Source organism: Hemicordylus capensis, chromosome 4 (genome assembly GCF_027244095.1).
Source record: "Hemicordylus capensis ecotype Gifberg chromosome 4, rHemCap1.1.pri, whole genome shotgun sequence".
Classification (NCBI taxonomy): domain Eukaryota; kingdom Metazoa; phylum Chordata; class Lepidosauria; order Squamata; family Cordylidae; genus Hemicordylus; species Hemicordylus capensis.
This window is the reverse complement of record NC_069660.1, coordinates 135,927,543-135,937,999: the sequence shown is the minus strand read 5'-3', so window position 1 is coordinate 135,937,999 and position 10,457 is coordinate 135,927,543.

Here is a 10,457-nt window from a genome sequence, read left to right as displayed (position 1 = left end):
CTACCGGGAGGCAAGTGGCTCCTGGTGGCGCTTTGGCAGGAAACTCACCTAGGAATCCCACCTCTTAAATGCGGTCAAGGGAGGGAGTGTTCCCTTAACTCTGCTTACCTGACCATGTGCCAGCACTGGATGCTTTCAGCTAGTACTGCAACACTGATGGGTGCTCGCACGGTGCATTGTGGGATTTCGGGGGACTGGCCTCAGAGGGATCTGCCCTGCTCCATGCTGCATGAAGCAGGGCTGATCGCAGAACACACTCCCACCAGGACAACGATCGTCTGGGAAGAAGGCACGGCTTGGGAAGCCTTCCCCTTGCCCGCCCGCCCCCTTGTTAGTCAGGATGTCAGCCACTGATTGGATTCGGTAAAGATACATAAAGCATATCTACCTTTTAAATGGTCACCTTAAGTGGCACAGTGGGGGAAATGCTTGACTAACAAGCAGAAGGTTGCCGGTTTGAATCCCTGCTGCTACTATATTAGGCCGCAGCAATATAGGAAGGTGCTGAAAGGCATCGTCTCATACTACGCGGGAGATGGCAATGGTAAACCCCTCCTGTATTCTACCAAAGACAACCACAGGCCTCTGTGGTTGCCAGGAGTCAAAATCGACTTGACGGCACACTTTACCTTTTTACCTTTTAAATGAGGAGGAGCTTGCTTGCTCCTACTTAGTTTTTCAAACTCGGGTTTTATGTTTGAGAGTGCCAATCTAATTTCAGGCTCCGAGTTATTTTCACTAGGTATTTGCTCATTATAGCAGCAACTGCTGAAAACTCCAATTCCCACAAGCAAGAATCGAGCAAAGGGAGTCATATTTCCATGGTTTTCTCACTTGCTGCAATTCTTTGTACTCAGCTTGCACACTCATCCAAAATCCAGGAGACATTGCCGCAGGGGCCAAGCCACTACAGCGCAGGCAGAACCCGGGCCACGTGCTCAGGGGCTGCTCCTGGTGCCTCACCCCACCCCCTGCTCCATTTTTTGAAATAGCCCCATTTGTGAAAGGCTTCAACCAGCTTCGACAGGTTGCCAGCCTGGCTGGGAACTTGGTCTCTCTGCTTTTGCAAGCAGGGAGAGGTGCTCCTGGCAAGTGCCACAAATACAGTGCCAGCCGAAATTTACTGGCAAATGGGGCACACAGCCCCATTTGCTAAGATGGCCATGCCTCCTGCGTCTGACGTCAGACACAGGGGGTGTGGCTGGGGCAGCGGTAGCTGGCAGTGGTGAGTTGGACAGGGGCCACTGGCATTCATGCTCCGCCACTGCACTGTCAAAAACGGAAAGCTAAGAGCTGCTCCCACATCTCCGAGGCATGGGGAGGTGGACAGGGGGGCAGCAGCAAAAACCGCCTGGATCCTCTGCTGCTCATGAAGCCCAGGGCAGCACAACAATGGCACTTCTTTTGGCACTAATAGATGAGCTCTAGTGGGTGTTTCTCAAGAGGGAACTTTCTCCTGACCTGCCAGCTAAAGAAATGCCACTACCATGCTTGCCCTTGGCTTCATGAGTGGCGGAGGAGCCCAAGTAGTGTTTGGCTCCTGTCAGTGTCTGCTTCCCATTGTCCCTGACTGTCTACACACCGTGGGCAGTTTGTCCCTGCCCATCCGACAGATTGTTTGAGACCTCCTTCTAAGTTGCTTTGGGGACCCCCCAGTTTAAGAACCTCTGGATTACAGGAGTAGTGGAATCCTCTCACTCACAAAAGTTTGTACTACTATCTCGAGAGAGAGGGAGGTCTGGAGATGCTAATCACTCAGCTGTTGGTTGTCTGACAGAACTATGGCCTTGCTGGGGAGGGGCACGTTAAAAATGTTTGAGACAAAGAAAAGGATATCAATAATTGGTAAATTGTACTCTATCTCCAATTTGGACACAATTCCATCTCTTTTCAATGATAGTTGAAGATGGAAAGGGCAATAGCTGGTGTCTCCACGGGCTGAGCTCGCCTGTCTAATTTCTCATTGCTTTTTCTTGCCCTAACTCAGCTTCCAATTTGGTCAATCAATAGGCGATTATTTGGCTATTGATCCAGGCCTATGGCTTTAGTGCCTCCAGCAGCTTTATTTGCAGTTCCCAAGGGAAGCAGAGAGGCTGGGGGGGGGGGGAATTGCAGTAGAAAGAGAAATGTCTTAATTGAGCAGATGCAGCATTTAACAGGAAAGGAATTCCTAGAGCAGCTGAAACAACAAATTGTCCTGTAGCATCTTAAAGACAAGCAAATATTTTTTATATTGACTCTCCTCCCACCCCATCCTCCACCAATATTCACAGATGAAAATAAATATACTTAGGTATTTGTATTTGAAAATAAGGACACTTCAGTATTAGTATATCAAATGTACTTTGAAGTACATTTACCTCTAGCTAGCTATTTATTTATTAGATTTATATCCTGCCTTTCTGCCTTGATGGAACTCAAGGAGATGTACATGGGGTGCCCATGGTGGTCTCCCATCCAGCCACTAGTCAACCCCAAACCTGCTAAGTTCCAGGTAGCTTAAGGTAGCTGTTTCACATCAAATCCTGGGACCGAATCGTATTATCTATTAGCTCTCAAAAGGGTGCCCCCAAACAACTCAGAAAGGGTAGATAGAAAGGGTGGATCTTCAAAAGTGGGATAAACAGGGAGCAGGAGGAAAGTTTAGCTCCCACCCCAATGAGAGCCCTTCTTTACTCTCTTCTATGGAAGTGAATGGCTGCAATCAGAGGGGCTCTTACCCCTGGATTTCTGGGCCTCTACACCCAGAAGGTCCAGGGCCTCTACACCCCTTGGTCAAATCCTCCTCAGTCTGTCCCAGGTGATGTGGTTGCATGTTGAAATGTTTCTGCTAATGCATATTTGCATAAATATTTGCATAAATATACCTGTTTTATATTCTTACATTCTTGTGAGTTCAGTTGCTGTTTGTGCCCTTAAGAACCCACGTGTTAAAATACTGCTTGTGTCACAGTATTTTACTGTGAGGCTCTACACAGGATCGGTGTCTAGAGCCTAATAGGGTTCTGCGGGGAGAGCGGGTCAAGCCTGCTCTCTCCACAGACGATCATCAGGCTAGCCGTCATGGAGCCGGTAGGGGTGGTGGAGATCGGGGGGCCACCCAATCAGTTCAGGACTTTTGCTAGCTTGCCAGTACCACACATGGAGTGATAATTGTTCCAATATAAACAGTGAATTGGACCTGCATACTAGGTATCTGTGCCAAAGGTAAAAATCCTTTTGCTTAAAATAGAATAAGTTCGGCTGAGCAAAAATAAGTGAGGTGGCCGTGTGACATGTTCATAGCATTGCTATTAGCATCATAAAGCTGGAAAGGGTTAGGGATTTGATTCAAATCTGAACTGGATTCAAACCGACCCTGGCCCAGCTCAGTTTTGGTTCTGGTATTATGGGGGAATTAAAAAATAAAGTAGTCACAACAAATGCTCTTAAAACACAGTGAGGCTGTTCTCACGCTCAGCCTAACCCAGGCTAGGGAAGCCCAGTCTGGGTTAAGCTGCTCATGAGAACCACCAGTTCAGAACTGTTCTGAATGTTCAAAATATGGTATATAAACATTATTATATCTTTCAAAAATTAGTAACCATTTGCTGTAGGTGATGACTCATCCACATTGGGTGAGTAAAATGGACTTCCCTCACTGTGCTGAATTAAAAAAAACCCTGCTATGTTCGTGATATATTCCAAGACACTGATCATGTTTTCTTAATGCCTGATTAAAAACCTCCTTAATAGGGAGAAAATCGCATTGGAATTTTAACTGTCAAACCAATTTAAGTGAATGGAGTAAATGACAGCACAATACAGCTTCTATTGATACATTCCATTTCTTTGTAAAAATGTTTTGGGGGAAAGTCAAAACAGGTGTGACTCCAAATCAGATTATGTTTAGACACAGACTTGTATAACAGATCCCATAAAGCAGGGTGCAGTAAGTAAACAGCTGTGATTTTTGACTTGAAAAGTCAGATCATCCAGATTTGCTAACAGCTGGGATTTTGATTTGAAATAAGATAATGCAGTTGGCACTTAATTGTACAATTAACAGCTAAAATATTAAGATACTTCCTTTAAAAAAGAGAAAAGAAATAATCCAAACACTTTGTATTAATATAGACGCTTCTGAAGGAGGTTTCCCAAACAGCTATTTACTCTTGCTTCACAACACTTGGAGTAGGGGTGAGTTCATACGAGGGAGGTATTTACAGAGCCTTCAGTTCAGTGCTGTTCATACAACCAGTGGCATTATTCAGCTTCCACCCACACACACACCCCGCCATGATGGCCATTAATGCATAACATAAGCGTCTTTGCTGGAGTGTTGAAAGTGGTTGTGTAGTATACTCCAGCATTTTTGCGGAGCCGTGTGGAGAGACCCCACAGATGAAGCAGATAAAGCGAGAGGTGGAGGAGTGGCTAACTGCCTGAGAGTGAATTTGGGGTGTCAGCTCCGCCTCCCACCCCTCTCAATTCATGATCAGTCAGACTTGTTTCCTGTGCCCTGCAGTCAACTTCCTGTCTATGGCACAATATAAGTTTTTTGTTTATTTTTCTCTTGTGCACCACCAGCGGTGTGCTAGAACAGTGGACAGGCGCACCACACAGGCCAAAATCCATCGCAGGTTTCACACTCTGTTGTACAGTAAAAGTATCGGTAAAAATATCAGAATACAAAATGGCAGCGGAAATACAAAATGGCATCCACAGCCGCATCCTACAATTCCCACAATTATTTCCCAGATCATCACAGTCACGATAACTGTTCTCTCTCTCTTTCTCTCTCTCTCTCTCTCTCTCGTTTGTCAAGGTGGTCTTGCACACTTCTGCTATTGCACAGTTGTGCAGAGTACCTTCTCAAACCAAAAGACACAACCATCTGTAGGGAAAAGAGAAAAAATTCAGAACACAGTAATAACACAGTCATGGCTGGGCAGGAAGAAAATTGGCACACAGGTAGTGGAGGATGGCAGGACTCAGTGTATTAAATTTCAAGTAAATTGGTCAATGCCATGATATTCATTAATTGTGTAAAGTTTAAGCCAAAATCACACTAACATTCGAGAATTGTTGCAAATCTTCGAATTATTAATAAATCATTACAAATCAACAGAATTTATTTGAATTTTTTAAAACAACAACAACAACAACAACAACAGACTCCTACCATCCTCCATAACCTGTGTGCCCATTTTCAGAGCTCTCTACTCAGCCATTACCGTGTTCTGAATTTCTCTCTCTCTTTTTGGTTTGACAACGTGCTCTTGTGCACCACCATTGCGAAGGAAGAAAACAGAAATCTTTTTGAAGTTGCTCAGTTCTGCAAGAGCATCTTCTCAAATTAAAAACACACACATTAAAAGCAGCAATGTGAATGGCCCTGATTTACTCCAATTTATGCTTATTGATGCTTATATGTGCTTTATATACTCTCATCCTAACTCGGTCCTAATTTGCACCACTTTACACTATTGTAAAAACCCCAGTCTGGGGAACCTGAAGGTTTGGTAAAGCAAAAAGTGTTAGAAGCTCACTTACTGTGTTCCCTTTTTACAAAGTAGATTAACATGCTTATTCCTGTTAGACATCAACTAGAGAGCTGGTGTAGCTAGTGCCTAAGAAACTGAGCTAGGAATACCTGGTTTAAATTTCACCGCTGCCATGAACTCACTAGTGAACTTAGGAAAGCCACTCCTGCTTAGTGTCATCACTCTCACCCCATCTGTAATAAGAGAATGAGAACACCACTTATCTTACTTCAGGGGTCAGCAACTTCTGGCATGTATGCCAGAAGTGGCATACAAAATGATTTTGAGTGTCACTCAAGCCAGTTGCACATGCTCATCACTAAAAGGGTTGGGGGACACATGGCATCCCTCCTGGAACCACCTCGATTATGGCCAGCAGTGGAAGGGTGAGACTGTTTCCAAAAACCGAGGGAGAGCCAACACCGAGCATGGGTGTGAAAGGGGCAGGGTGGGCAGAAACGGGGCAGAGGAGGCTTGAAAAGGGTAAGAGAACCAAAGCAGGAAGTGAGAGAAGCTTGGAGGGATGTGGGGATTGCCCCAAATGATTTAGCCTGGTGGGGGCTGGGGATGAGCCAATGGACAGAACAAGAGGTCTGGGTCCTCCAGAGCGAAACCAGGCCAGCTGAAGAGACAACTTGGAGGAAGAGGAATGTAGTGGAACACCTCCCTTCCCTGCAGCTCTGAGGTCCTTGGTGGCATGTGAAACCATGAATAAACGAAGACTTGGCACACCACTTGGTTGCCGACCCGTGCCTTAACAGGGTTTTTGTAAAGTTTACAAGATAACATATGTGAAGTAATATCAGTGGATGAGGCTGAGGCACACAGAAGCTGAATTGTTTTAACAGTGCTAAAATGCTGCTAATCAGCTGAATGGCTGGAAAGGGGGAGAGGAAGAGCCTGAAAGCATCCCCTTCCATCCCAAGCAGCTGATTGGCAGAACCTTAACTTTTTTTGAAAGGGTTCTGAGTGCCCAGCTCCAGCAGTTGACTCAAAGGGGATTGGGGAGCCCTGTGTGACACATCTATTTGTGCATGTGGTCCCCAATCCAGCTAGGGATCCATGCACAGAAGCTGCTTTCATGTACATCACTGGATTGTTGGGGTGCAATGCTCTGGATAACTGGTCATAATGGCTCACAGTTGTAAACACTCATTAGCCCTATGAAAGCATTGGGAGCTAGGATCTGAGGACCTTGTTAATTGGGGAGGAGGGGGAAATAACATTGCTTCCCCCTTATTGGATGTCTGTTGTTTAACAACGTGACATCTGCTTTGTAACTTGGAAGCTCAGCACCCTTTTAAAAACAAGAACTCTGAAAAGATTAATCAAAACAATTGGAAAGGAAACTCGGAGGGCAGCCTTGACCATATTTGTCGCTACATTGCCAGTGAGTCTCTTTCACAAGCGAGAAGTGTAGGCTGAGGTGAATTTGTGAAATTGTATGAGCCAAATTTCAGGAGACCTGGGCTCTGCTCCAGTGTTTTGGAAGACTCCAATACACACATGGTGTTCCACTTGAGCAGGGGCTGTCCTATTCCCTTCACTAACAGAGGAGGTTCTTGAACAAGCGACATGCTCTCCAGCACTGAAGTGAATGGGACTGCCCTGGCTGTCCAATCAAGCTCTGTATCATTGTGCACACTAAATCGACTGGAGCTTTTTCAGACAACAGGCCTTACTGCAAGTTTGGGGCATAACGGATACTCCGATGCAAAAAGAGGATTTTTTTTTTTTAAAACCCTGGACATAAATCAAGTTAGGTTCGAATATGGAGGGGAAAACACGAATCGTGTGTGAAGTGCTCTCTGAAATATCGCACAGACTTCGGGGTAAATCTGGCTGATATGTGAATGCACACCCACCCTCCCAAAGTAAAGTTGTGGTAAAGTCACCACCTGAAAAAACTCCTGGAGGGACTAAAGTAAGCGGGTGCCATCTACAGTATATCTCATTGGAATCCATGGACAAACTCCCACGGATGTTTAGCCACAGATAGGTTTCACAGGGTTGCTTCTAAAGGCAAAGGAACCACTTGTCTGTACAGAGAGCGTGAAATCACATTTCCTTGTCCTTTCCTCAGAATGCTTTCATTTTGAGTGACAATTGTTTTCAGCTGTCACATTGCTTTCAGCACATTCCACAGTAGTGACTTACACCTGCAATCTTTTAAAACTTTTTGTGACACCTGTTGACTGGTTTGACAGTGCTGTATAATTGAAAGGGTGTTGGGCTTAAATCACTGAGACCTGGGCTCAGATCCCTACTTAGCCATAAAATTCACTGGGGGACTCCCTGCACCAGTCTCTCTCCCAGACTAACCAACCTCACAGGGTGAGGATAAGTGTGGGAGCCATGGATAGTGCCCTGACCTCCCTGGAAGAAGGGTGGGATAAATATGTACAAATGAGCTTTAGACTGTTAACAATGGAAGTCAGTTTTTGTTCTCCTAACTGACCTTCTTTTAATGGTTTGTTTCATCAGCCATGACTACCATACAAGGCGTCACATATGTATGAGGCTTCAGTTGCTGACTCTGGGATGAAGAAGCCTGGAAGATTTTGTTTGTTTGTTTGTTTAATTTATTTAAATATTAAATAAACCACCACCAGCCAGCGGGGTGTAGTGGTTAGAGTGCTGGTCTAGGAGAGGGGAGACCTGAGTTCAAATCCCCATTCAGCTATGATACTTGCTGGGTGACTCTGGGCCAGTCACTTCTCTCTCAGCCTAACCTACTTCACAGGGTTGTTGTGAGGAGAAACTTAAGTATGTAGTACTCTGGGCTCCTTGGAGGAAAAGCGGGATATAAACTGTAATAAATAAAAAAATAAATAAATATTTCTATACCACTCAAAACTTGCATCTCTGGGTGGTTTACAATTAAAATCATATTTTAAACATTACATCAATTAAAAAGATGCAGGGAAACGTTTTACCTTCCACAGCTGACACTCAAGGTTCATTCTAATGTACAGCTGGGTACATTTTGTGCAGTGCAAACAATTTTTTGCAGTGGAAATGAAGCTTTTGGGCAGCTAGGTCTATGGAGTTTAATAAGGAAGAAGAAGAAAAGAGATGAAAGATGGTTGCTGTTTCCTTTCCATCTTCACAACCTTTCCCAAAAAGTATATTGGAACCTTCCCTTAGTCTCTCCTATTCTTTGTAAGGCACCTCTATTTCACTTCCTTCCTTTATTATCAATCCTCCCCCACCCCACCCCAGCCCCACCCCCATTTATCTCTTTCTTCTACTAATTCCCATTTTCTCTTCCTTTAGAACATACGAACAGCCCTGCTGGATCAGGCCCGAGGCCCATCTAGTCCAGCATCCTGTTTCGCACAGTGGCCCCTTTTCTTCTCTTAGGACATTCTAGAGTAAGGGGGTGCCTGTGGATGAGGGTGGGCTGAATTGCTACTTGTGCAGACGGAAACAAAACGTCAAGAGTAGCCCTTGGCAGGCACTGGAGAAGAGCTGATAATCTGTTGAGTTAGCTTCCCTTTGCTGAAATGCTGCCAATATGGCAATATTGGTCTAACATACCCCAAAGTGAGTTATGTCTTCATTCGGTTTAATGAGACTGGAACCAACCACCACCACCACCCCTGCACCCACCAGAAAAGGAATGTGTGTCTTTTGGGAAGTTCCTTTCCTTTGCCAGATGGAAAGTGGAACAGCAATTGACAGAAATATGTAATATCCATTTAGCTGTTGTAGGTCTGCATAATGTTTTGGCAGGAAGCTATTAGTTTGATGTGTGGTATTCTATTCCGCACCAGTAAAGGGCAGCACTAACCAAAGGTTTCAAGTAATGAAAAATGGCTAATTATTTGCCCAAATATTAAGCAATGGAAATGTTTATAGTTTGATTCGATGAGCAATTAAATGGGTAACATGGGCTATATTTTTTTGCCAGATTTCTACTTTGAGCATTTTTTTTAACACTCTCTAAAAATTAGAACATTAGAACTATGAATTAGCACCTTTTAGATATCTGATACTTTGGGAAAGGGCGATTTGCTTCCTGAGATGCTGAATGTCTCCTATTAAGGGCAATCTAAAAAATGATAGGGCGAGAAAACAAAACAAAAAACCTTGAAGTAGATATAGCAGGAAAGCTAAGCAACACATATTCATGAACTCTGAGCACCAATGAAGCCAAACCCACTACCTCTGCCACTCTTCCACACCCCTCATTTTCTGTTGGTAGTGAAACACAGAAGCTGTCTTCAGACTGTAGGATCACTCACACAACCACTGCAGCTGGGGATGGGGAAGGCGGGAGGAGGACCCAGGATCGCACCTATCTTCCCACGTATCTATCTATCTATCTATCTATTTTTTACATTTATATCCCGCTCTTCCTCCAAGGAGTCCAGAGCGGTGTACTACATACTTAAGTTTCTCCTCACAACAACCCTGTGAAGTAGGTTAGGCTGAGAGAGAAGTGACTGGCCCAGAGTCACCCAGCAAGTATCATGGCTGAATGGGGATTTGAACTTGGGTCTCCCCGGTCCTAGTCCAGCACTCTAACTACTACACCACACTGGCTCTCATTTGAAAAGCGAATCTCGGTACAGGCCCCTCAAATGCATGGGATAGACAGGAACCACTACTATGTACCACTGCACATAGTACTATTAAACCTGTATGCAACATAACGTGTAAATAACTGTACTTCAGGTCAGTACCTGTGTATACTGTACACATTTTATATGAGTGTTGAACATAATGTCTGAATGGGGTTAGAGTAGAGGTAATAGGATCATCCTCACTGGGTGCGTTGGCTTTATGGGTAGCACCTAATGGCTTACCATCTTTCAGGTAAGGAATATTTTAATCAGTCTCGTGGTTTTGTTTATGTTGTTGTGAGCCTTGTTCTGCATCGTGCTTTTGTTTCCACATGCCATTTAAGATTTCAGTATGTGAGGGTGG